The sequence below is a fragment of the Nothoprocta perdicaria genome, unplaced genomic scaffold (assembly GCF_003342845.1).
Source record: "Nothoprocta perdicaria isolate Ctin4 unplaced genomic scaffold, notPer1 scaffold_142, whole genome shotgun sequence".
NCBI classification, from domain to species: domain Eukaryota; kingdom Metazoa; phylum Chordata; class Aves; order Tinamiformes; family Tinamidae; genus Nothoprocta; species Nothoprocta perdicaria.
The window spans coordinates 1271558-1282670 of NW_020454561.1; positions in this window are offsets into that span (position 1 = coordinate 1271558).

The window sequence follows — 11113 nt, forward strand, 5'->3', positions numbered from 1 at the left end:
CAGTATTCTACTAATGCCATCTCATGACTTAGACAGAGAAAGCCATGGTATGGCAGGAAAATTCTTGATAGMAGTAAGTAAAGAATTGTAATCTTCTGGAATTGTACAAATATTTTTATTCTAATAAATGTTATAAAATACCTCTGAAAGATGATAGGATTAATAAAACCAGATCCAAAAGGCTGAAGTATAGCTGTCTTTATAATGAAGCTTTTAAAATATTTGAGAACTACAAAGGCCTTACAGGCAATCTCAACAAGTGAGGACCAGAAGTTAAGACAAACACAGCTGAAAAGAACAAAAAGAAAGTACATCTAAACTCGAGGCTAAAACAGTGGATAACATGCCCTACCTAATTTGAAGACACTAAACAGTGAGAAAAAATATCCAATTTTGACATGAATGACTTGGGTAGATGGTCATAAAGCCAAAATAAAGTGCAACTCTTTGAGAAAATACACCATTTCTCTTGCAAATAGAGGCATTAAGCAGTTCACAAAAGAGAAAATACCAGTTGCCTGTTTTGCAGACTGAATTTTTTTGTGCATTCTGCACAAATCTCAAGCACCCAATCCTGTACTGTCAGAGTGACAGAATTACAGGAAAAAAAAAAAAAAAGGCAGATTAGAAGGAAGAAGAAATCACTGATTCTATACTTCATCTTCAAAGCAGGAATACATATGAAGCCTAGTAAAGATGCCTGAGGCCTTGTCCAGATGGACTTTTAAAATATCTAGGAATGGAACCTAGTACCACAGTTTCTCTCAACAATGTATTACTATTCTTTTTGCTATTTTTTTCCCTGTTTCCCTATTTTCCCTATAGGAATTTCATTTGCAGCTTGTGACTCTTGCCTCCTGTTACCATGCACCTCTGAACCCTGGTCATTTCTCTAATAAACTTGATAGCTAGTGAGAGATTACAACTATTTTTTTCCTAAACTTTTCCTTCTCCAAATTAAATTCTTCTCAGATTCTCCTTCTATATCATTTTCTCTGGTCTCCTTTATGACCTGCTGAAAGAATTTCTCAAGATTGTCAATCTGGAGTTTGATCTGGTAGCATTTCAGATACAGCTTCAGGGCTGAATACAGGTAATTTATCATTTTCCTTGACCTTTTGGCACACTGTCTAATTCTGCCCTGGATGAATTTAGCCTTTATYGCTCCAAGAGTACACTAACAACTAAAGTTCTAGTTGTTCACTATGTCACTCATTTCCTTTTCTACATAATTTTCCCTAGAACTAATCTGAGACCGATCTGTTGGATTAGATGGTTTGAAAGCATAGAAAATATCTCTCAGGGGAAGTAGAGTTAGCAGACTGCACAAGATAATCATCAGACAAAAGCAGGAAATTTGAAGCCAACATCTTATGCTAGTCTAAACAAGTGTTTCACTATGCCAAATTTCATTTGGTCTGACAGAAAACATCAGTCTCCATAATCAGCTACTTCTAGTACCTTCCTCAATACAGTGTGAGGAATGACTTTGAATGTACGATCAAGCTAGCAAGCAGGAAATTAAAGATAAACAACAGGAAGAATCACAGAATAGTTGAAGTTGCAAGGGACGTCTAGAGAGCAGCCTCACTGCAGCTGACGAGAGGGGYGGAATCCCCTCCCTCCACCTGCTGGCAACACTCCTCCTGATGCAGACCAGGATCCCATTGGCCTTCTTGGCCACGAGGGCACCCTGCTGGCTCATGGTTAACTTAATTCCACCAGGACTCTCCGGTCCTTCTCCGTGGAGCAGCTTTCCAGCAGGTCAACCCCTATTCTGTATTGGTGCCTGGGGTTATTTCTYCCCAGGTGCAGCACCCTGTACTTATTGTTGAACCACATGACGTTCCTCTCTGCTGAACCCTCCACCCTGTGTAGGTCCCTCTGAAGGCGAGCACAGCCCTCCGGAGCGTTGGTTAATTCACCCAGTTTCGTATCATCAGCAGAGTTGTTCAGGGTGCACTCTGTGCCCTCGTCCAAGCCATTGATGAATAAGTTGAACAGCACTGGGCCCAGTGTTGACTCCTGTGGGACATCACTGGCCACAGCCCTCCAACTAGACTCGGCTCCATTTATCATGACCCTTTGAGCTCTGCTATACTTGGTCTCATTTATTACGACCTTCCCAGCTCTGCCACCCAGCCAGTTCTCAATCTACCTCACTGTCCACTCATCTAATGCATATGTCCTGAGCTTCCCCTTGGGGATGTTATGGAAGATGATGTCAAAAGCCTTTAGTTAAAGTCAAGGTAGACAACATCCACTGCTCCATCACCTTTCCAGGGACAGAGGTGAGACCGACTGGCCTGTAGTTTCCTGGGTCCTCCTTCTTGCGCCTTTTGAAGACTGGGGTGGTTTTGGCTTTCTTCCAGTCTTCCAGCACCTTTCCTGTTCTCCATGACCTCTCAAAGATGATAGAGAGTGACTGAGCAATATTGGCTGACAATTCTACCAGCACCCGTTGGTGCATCCCAGGACCATAGATTTATGGGTGTCCTGTTTGCCTAATTAATCTCTAATTCAGTCTTCCTCAGCCAGGCGAAGGTCTTCCTCCATCCAAATTTTCTCTCCTGTGTCCAGACTCTGTAGCTCATGGAAAGTAGCCTTAGCAGTAAAGACTGAAGCAAAATGTGCTTTTAGTGTCTTCTCTGTATCCTCCATCACCAAGGTATCCATCCCATTCAGCAGGAGGCACACATTTTCCTGAAGTCCATTGGAAGAATCACAGTTTTCCAGGCTTCAGAATCAACTTGGCAGCATGTATTTAGTTAAACTTGAAGCAGAGAATTTCAGGTGTAATTCTGCTTTCTCTTTATTCTTTTTCAGCAGCTTTCTCCTCTCTGCAGTGTAGGAATTTGACTTGTCCTTCTTAGAAGGCAAGAACCATAAGGATGAGTACACATAAGTATGATGGAACAGCTGTGGAACATGAAAAAAATCGTCCTTTTTTTTTTTTTTTTTTTTTTTTTGTTTTTGTTTATTTTTTTTTGTTGATTGTGATAACCCACCAAAGAGCTAGAAACACAACTGGGAAAACATATTTCAGCTATCTGACTATCAGCAAGATTCAATTTGACGTTATGATTTTTGTTCTGTTTGGAAAGTGTGTYTTTACATTGTCGTAGGATTTTTGCAGTAGCACTTTTCATAATGATTTTTGATCTATCAATATAGTAACAATGACACTTGGTCTCCCTGCATGCTTCAGAAAGCAAACAGCTGCAGAGCTTGATGTAGGTCATTTCTCTTCAGGTCAACTGTTAAGAAGCTCTCCTAAACTATATGGATTTAAAGATCACAATTTCTGCAGTAGCTTTTGCTCTGGGAATTGATCTTTAWGGTGTGTTTCAGTACATTTCTAAAAGATGCAAAATGTAACCTATTTGTCAAATAGATAAAATGTGGGTCATGATATTTTTTAGAATTCATCTCTTTCAATGCAACAATTAAATGATATTAAAAATACCAATGACAATCAGGGTCTTTCTTCTTGCCTGTCTCTCTAATATCCTTTGACATATCTTATTTTCAAATGTCAGTGACCCTTCTTCTAGCATTAATAGTGTTGACTCCATACCCATGACATTCTTCATTAAGAAAAAGAGAGGTAACATTTTATTTCCATCACAGTTGTCAGTTCCTTTTGGGTCCAATCCTAAATACTTTAGGCAGAAATCCATGGCTTGAGCTTAAGTGTTAAGACTTTTTTTTTCACTATCACTAGCATAGCTAAAAGGAGAAAAGTCTTGGTATATTGATTATTGTTTGCTTGGTCTTCTTTTCTTTTCTTTTCTTTTCTTTTCTTTTCTTTTCTTTTCTTTTCTTTTCTTTTCTTTTCTTTTCTTTTCTTTTCTTTTCTTTTYATTGGAAGGGTGAGGATAGAGGAAAAACAGAATTTTTAAAAAAGAAGWAATACAGTTCTAAAGACAGTGAACATGTAAAATATTTAATGATTTGAATTAACAGTGCACTTCAGCTAAAATCAATGAAGTGACTGACTAGAGTAGATCTTTCCTTTACAGCCAGATGATACAGAAAGAAATGTTGATTTGTCAAGTGTGCTTACCATTGTCCTCTTCAATACATTACTTCTCAATTGCTTAGAGCTTTGCTGAAGAACAGTCTTTCCACAGGAAGATGGATTTCTGTCAAAACAGTAAAACTTAGTTATCTATATGCTGTGGAATGTTGGTAAGCCATGTACCTCAGGTCTTATTCTATTCAGAGGAGATCTTGTCAACAATGTCTGTAGAGGCTCTGATGTGATTTTCTGAACAAAACTGTCTAATGCCATTTTAGCTGTTTTAGTGTGTTCTTTAGTGTCGTTTAGGTCCTATATTTTATATGTTGAACCCATAAAGATGTTTTGGATATCCTTTCTAACTCATTTCAAATGTCATTAAACAACAGTGCCAGGCTAGACCACATGTGGCCTGTTTGACTAGGCCACATGTAGACATCAAATATCAAGCAGAATGCAAAACTGKTTTWTTTATTTATTTATTTTTTTGTCTTGAGATGGATGCTTCCAGTATCAATTGGAATAACTCTAACCTGCCTGTGAGAGAAGTTAAAAATATGGATTTTACCCAAGGTAAGAATTGCAAGCACCTCAGGATTTGTATCGGGAGAGAATTTGTTGCTGCCCCTTTATAAATCTTTTAAACGATGGTCAGGAGATATAACTCTGGAAGGCATTAGTCTGGATAMAATCAATAGAAATCTGTTTGGCTGCTAAATTCTCAAAGATTCTGTCTGCATTAGGCATGCTTCAAGCCATAACAAAAAATAGAAGCCCTTTGTACAACAGTACAAAGCACTAAGTACAAAGTGCTAAGCACTGAGGATGAGATCTGCCTGCCCAAGCTGGAGACTCACTAGCTAGAAAATTTCTTTGCAGAAAAATACCTATGGCAGGTAACAAACTGAGCATGTTGGCAGTGGTGCCCTTGCTGCAGAGAAAAGAAACTTCTTGTTGGGCTGCATTAACAAGCCAGCAGACCGAAATAAATGATCTTTCCTCTATATTTGGTACTCTTCATTACCATGAGTACTTGTACTAGGTGTAGTGGCTCTCCAGTACAAGACAGATAGGTGTACCTACTATCAAGAGTCTATCAAAATCATTCTGTGTCTATCATGAACATTTGGTTCATACTATTTAGCTCGATTGCATTTTGTTCATTTAGCATTTTTAGCATCTACCTTCATGCACCATTTATTACTGAGTATCCTAAATCTCATGGTCTCTCCAGAACACATTTTAAAAAAWTGTGAAACTTTTTGTTTTGTTTTGTTTTGGTCTTAAGTAGACCTTGGGTAAGGCCCTGGAAAACAATAATTAAAAAATCCTGTCAGTTCCTCTGCAATATGCATTTGGTTTCTTTTTGTTTTTCTAGCAATGAAAGAAATTGAATTTTCAAAGGCATTTGTGCAATAACAATATGTGCAATAACAACTCAGGCATGAAATGGTATTGGGTCATTGTTAGTGACAGGGCCAAGATAGAAAGCTTTTGCATAGCGCTAAGTTTTAAAGAAAAACAGACCACTGAAAAGGGCAGAAGAGAGAAGATAATGTTTTCAGCTGTCTGAAAAGGTATTTCTAAGACTGGGCTAGACATGTAGAGGGAAAAAAAAGAGTCCATTAAGTTAATAATATTTAAATAATGTTCATTACTGAAGATAAAATGCATGTCTGCATATGAAAATAAACCAGGTAAAATAGAATGATTTACTCTGTAGTTTGCAAAGTTAGTATGTGCTAATTAGCTATTTTGTTAAATATTCCTGAAGAGTGGAAGCCAGCATTTTCTTTCACTTTTTTTTTTTTTTTTAGAACAAGATTTTCAAACTAAACAGTTTTTTAAAAAACAGAAACACCTTAAATTAGCTCATCTCATTTTTTAAGGTGATTTTGCATAGCATTTTTTCGATTTGGAGTCAAGTTTGACTTAAGTTCATGTTCCAGCCTGGCTGCAAAATATTCACACCTTTAACACTGTGACTATACAGTAGTCCACAATGACTACTGAGAGCATATTTATCTCTGGTGCACATAAAATTTATAATAGCAGATCCCTTAATGGAGTATTGTGTGGAATATTGTATTTTCACTACACATCCATAATGGAAGCAGTAGGACTTTGATTTGTTTCTTGTTTGAAAGATAATATCCACATTTTACATAATTTTTGTTTTCCTTACAAAGATTAAGTATCTTAACTCATAAAAATATGGGCTTTATCACTAATTTTAATTTATTCATCTTTCTCTTATTTTATCTTCCAACATTTGTATCACATCAAATCTTCACCTACTACATTCACCTACTACATCTTCACCTACTGTCTTTACTTCTAAGGCGACCCCCCATGAACTGCAGGGCTCCAATAGAAGAGATATAAATGGGCTAAAGGAAGACCTTCCGCGCGTTAAGAAGGATTGGGTTAGGGATCACTTAGGCAAACTGGCCGCTCAAAAATCTATGGGCCCAGATGGGATGCACCCAACAGTGCTGAGAGAATTGGCCGAGGTTATTGCTCAGCCTCTCTCCATCATCTTTGAGAGGTCCTGGAGAGCAGGGGAGGTGCCTGAGGACTGGAAGAGAGCCAACGTCACTCCAGTCTTCAAAAAGGGCAAGAGGGAGGAGCCGGGCAATTACAGRCCGGTCAGCCTCACCTCTGTCCCTGGAAAGGTGATGAAGCAGTTCATCCTAGAGAGAATCTCCGGGCATATGAAGGAGAAGAAGGTGTTGAGGAGCAGTCAGCATGGATTCACCAAGGGGATGTCATGTCTGACGAACCTCATAGCCTTCTATGATGGGATGACAGGCTGGCTGGACAAGGGGAGAGCTGTGGATGTTSTCTACCTTGACTTCAGCAAGGCTTTTGACACTGTCTCCCAAAATATCCTCATACGGAAGCTCCGGGACAGTGGACTAGACGAGTGCACGGTGTGGTGGATCGAGGGCTCACTGGATGGCAGAGCTCAGAGGGTGGTGATAAATGGGGCCGAGTCCAGTTGGAGGCCTGTGGCCAGTGGTGTCCCCCAGGGGTCAGTGCTGGGCCCAGTGCTGTTCAACTTGTTYATCAATGACCTGGACGAGGGCACGGAATGCACCCTGAGCAAGTTTGCAGATGACACCAAGCTGGGTGGAGTGGCCGACACTCCAGAGGGCTGTGCTGCCATCCAGAGGGACCTGGATAGGTGGTGAGTTGGGCAGAGAGGAACCTCATGAGGTTCAATAAGGACAAGTGCAGGGTCCTGCACCTGGAGAGGAATAACCCCAGGCACCAGGACAGATTAGGGGTTGACCTGCTGGAAAGCAGCTCCACGGAGAGGGACCTGGGAGTCCTGGTTGAAAATAAGTTAACCATGAGTGAGCAGTGTGCCCTCGTGGCCAAGAAGGCCAATGGGATCCTGGCCTGCATCAGGAGGAGTGTTGCCAGCAGGTCAAGGGAGGKGATTCTGCCCCTCTACTCAGCTCTGGTGAGGCCGCACCTGGAGTACTGTGTGTAGTTCTGACCTCCCCAGTATAGGAGGGACGTGGAGCTTCTCGAGAGGGTCCAGAGAAGGGCAACCAAGATGATCAAGGGAATGAACATCTCTCATACGAAGAGAGGCTGAGTGAACTGGGCCTGTTTTCTCTGGGGAAGAGAAGGCTGAGAGGGGATCTGATTACTGTGTATAAGTTCAGGAAGGGAGAATGCAGGGAGGAAGGGGACAGGTTGTTTTCATTGGTGGCCAGCGATAGGACGAGAATGACAGAATATTTGTGGTTGGAAGGGACCTCTAGAGGTCATCTAGTCCAGCCCCCCTGATCCAGCAGGGACACTTAGAGCATGGTGCACAGGGTGGCATCCAGATGGGTTTTGAAGACCTCCAGAAAAGGAGATTCCACAAGCTCCCTGGGCCGTGTGTTCCAGGGCTCTGTCACCCTCACAGTAAAGAACTTCCTCCTCACCTGGAGATGGAACTCCCTGTGTTGTAACTTACACCCATTACCCCTTGTCCTGTCACTGGCCACCACTAAGAGCTTGACCCCTTCCTCCCTACATTCCTCCTTCATGTACTTATACGTATTAATCAGATCTCCTCTCAGCTTTCTCCAAGCTAAACAGGCACAAGCCACTCAGTCTCTCCTTGTATGAGAGATGTTCCAGTYCCTTAATCTTCTTTGTAGCTCCCTACTCGACCATCTCTAGAAGCTCCATGTCCCTCTCATACTGGGGAGCCCAGAACTGCACAGAATACTCCAGGTGCGGCCTCACCAGAGCTGAGTAGAGGGGCAGAGTCACCTCTCTTGACCTGCTGGCAACACTCAGGATCCCACTGGCCTTCTTGGCCATGAGGGCACACTGCTGACCCATAGTTAACTTGTTGTCAAGCAGCACTCCCAGGTCCCTCTCTGCAGAGCTGCTCTCCAGCAGGTCAACCCATAACTGGTACTGATGCCTGGGGTTATTCCTCCCCAGGTGCAGCACCCTGCACTTGGCCTTTGTTTAACCTCATGAGGTTCCTCTCTGCCCAACTTTCCAGCCTGCCCAGATACCTCTGAAGGGCAGCACAGCCCTCCAGAGTGTTGCCCATTCCACTCAGCTTGGTATCATCTGCAAACTTGATCAGGGTGCACTCCTTGCCCTTGTCCAAATCAWGGATGAAGAGATTGAAGGGCRCCGGGCCCAGTACTGACCCCTGTGGGACACCACTGGCCACAGGCCTSCAACTGCACTTGGCCCCATTTATCACCACCCTCTGAGCTCTGCCATSCAGCCAGTTCTCAGTCCACTTTACTCAGCACTCATCTAGATCCCACTCCTGGAGCTTTCCAGTGAAGATATTATGGGAGATGGTGTCGAAAGCCTTGCTGAAGTCAAGGTAGACAACATTCACGGCTCTCCCCTCGTCCAGCCAGCCTGTCATCCCATCATTGAATGCTATGGGATGGAGGTGAGGCTGACTGGCCTGTAGTTGCCCGGTTCCTCCCTCTTGTCCTTTTTGAAAACTGGAGTGAAGTTGGCTCTCTTCCAGTACTCTGGCACCTGCCCTGCTCTCCATGACCTTTCAAAGATGATGGAGAGCAGATGAGCAACAACCCCTGCCAGTTCCCGCAGCACTCTTGGGTACTTCCCATCGGGGCCCATAGATTTGTTGGTGGACAGTTTGCCTAAGCAATCCCTATCCCAATCTTCCTCAACAAGTGGAAAGTCTTCCTCTTGCCCATTGATCTCCTTTTCACCTGGGCTCTGTAATTGTTTGGGACTAGTCTTAGTAGTAAAGACAGAGGCAAAGATGGCATTTAGTAATTCTGCCTTCTCGGCATCCTCTGTCACCAAGGCCCCTCCCCGTTCCGCAGTGGGCTTACATTTTCCCTAGTCTTCCTCTTGCTGCTGACATATTTTTAGAAACCCTTCCTGTTGTCCCTGACATCCCTCGCTAAGTCTAATTCCAGACGGGCCTTGGCCTTCCTTGTTGCGCGTCTGCATTCTCTGACAATGTGCCTATATTCTTCCCATGTGGCCTGGCCCTTCTTCCACATGCGGTATGCTCTTTTTTTCTCATTAAGTTTGCCTAGCAGATCCTTGCCCATCCATACAGGTCTACTGCTCCCCTTACTTCACTTCTTTCTTGTGGGAATTCACTGATCCTGAGCTTGGAGGAAGTGGTGCTTGAATATTAGCCAGCTCTCCTGGACCCCCTTTCCTTCTAGGACCCTGACCCAGGGGACTACTCCAAGGAGCTCCCTGAAAACGTCAAAGTTGGCTCTCTTGAAGTCCAAGGTTGCTATYCTACTTGCCCAGCTTCCTCCATGYAGGATTGTGAATTCCAATATCTCGTGATCACTGCAGCCAAGACTGCCCCCAACCATCACATTTCCCACTAGACCATCTCTGTTTGTTAGTATTAGGTCTAGCAGCGCACCTCCCCTTGTTGTCTCATCAACCACCTGCATCATGAAGTTATGCGTGATATTCTGCAGGAACCTCCTGGACTGACTGTCTCTGCTGTGTGATTATCCCAGCAGATATAAGGGTGGATGAAGTCCCCCAGAAGGACCAGGGCCTGTGATCGGGAGCAGCAGATCCGTCTTGTAGCTGCCTGTAGAATCATAGAATCATAGAATGCCGAAGGTTGGAAGGRACCTCAGAGGTCATCRAGTMCAACCCCCCTGCTCACGCAGGGTCACCTAGAGCACGTGGCACAGGGCTGCATCCAAGCGGGTTTTAAAGATCTCCAAAGAAGGAGACTCCACAACCTCTCTGGGCAGCCTGTTCCAGTGCTTTGTCACCCTCACAGTGAAGAAATGCTTCCTTAAGTTCCTGTGGAACTTCCGATGCTTCAGTTTGAAGCCATTTCCTCTAGTCCTATCCCTGCCCACCACTGAAAAGAGGCCGCCCCCCTCCTCCTCACTTCCTCCCTTGAGGTATTTATACACGCTGATCAGGTCCCCCCTCAGCCTCCTCTTCTCCAGGCTGAACAGRCCCAGCTCTCTCAGCCTTTTTGAGGCCTAGAAGGCCTCATCCACTTCCTCATCCTGGTCAGGAGGCCTGTAGTAAACTCCCACCACCGTGTCGCCCCTGTTGGCTTGTCCTTTAATCCTCACCCACAGGCTCTCTACCTGCACTCCATCCTTTCCCATGCTGAGCTGCACACACATTGAAGTTGCTCTCTCAAGTAAAGAGCAACTCAGCCACCTCGCCTTCCTGCCCTGTCCCTCCTGAAAACCCCGAAGCCCTCCATGGCCACATTCCATGAGAGCTATCCCACCATGTCTCAGTAATTGCAGTGAGATCATAGCCCTGAAACCGCACATTCATCTCCAATTCCTCTTGTTTATTCCCTGAGTGAGGCTCCTGATGTGCCTCTCCTTCTTGTCAAGATAGCTGCAACCTGACTATGTGGGCCTACAGAAGTCCTTACATTTTGCCCTTTGGCCTCATCAGTCCCAGAGTGCCCTTCACAGGCCGTGGCACTAGGCTGCTGTGAGTGGCATAATGGGCCATCAGTGGCAGTTACCATCTCATCTGCCACCCCACTGATACCTGCCTCTCCCCTCAAATCTAGTTTAAAACCTTCTTGATGAATCTAGCTAGCTCCCAACTCAGCACTCT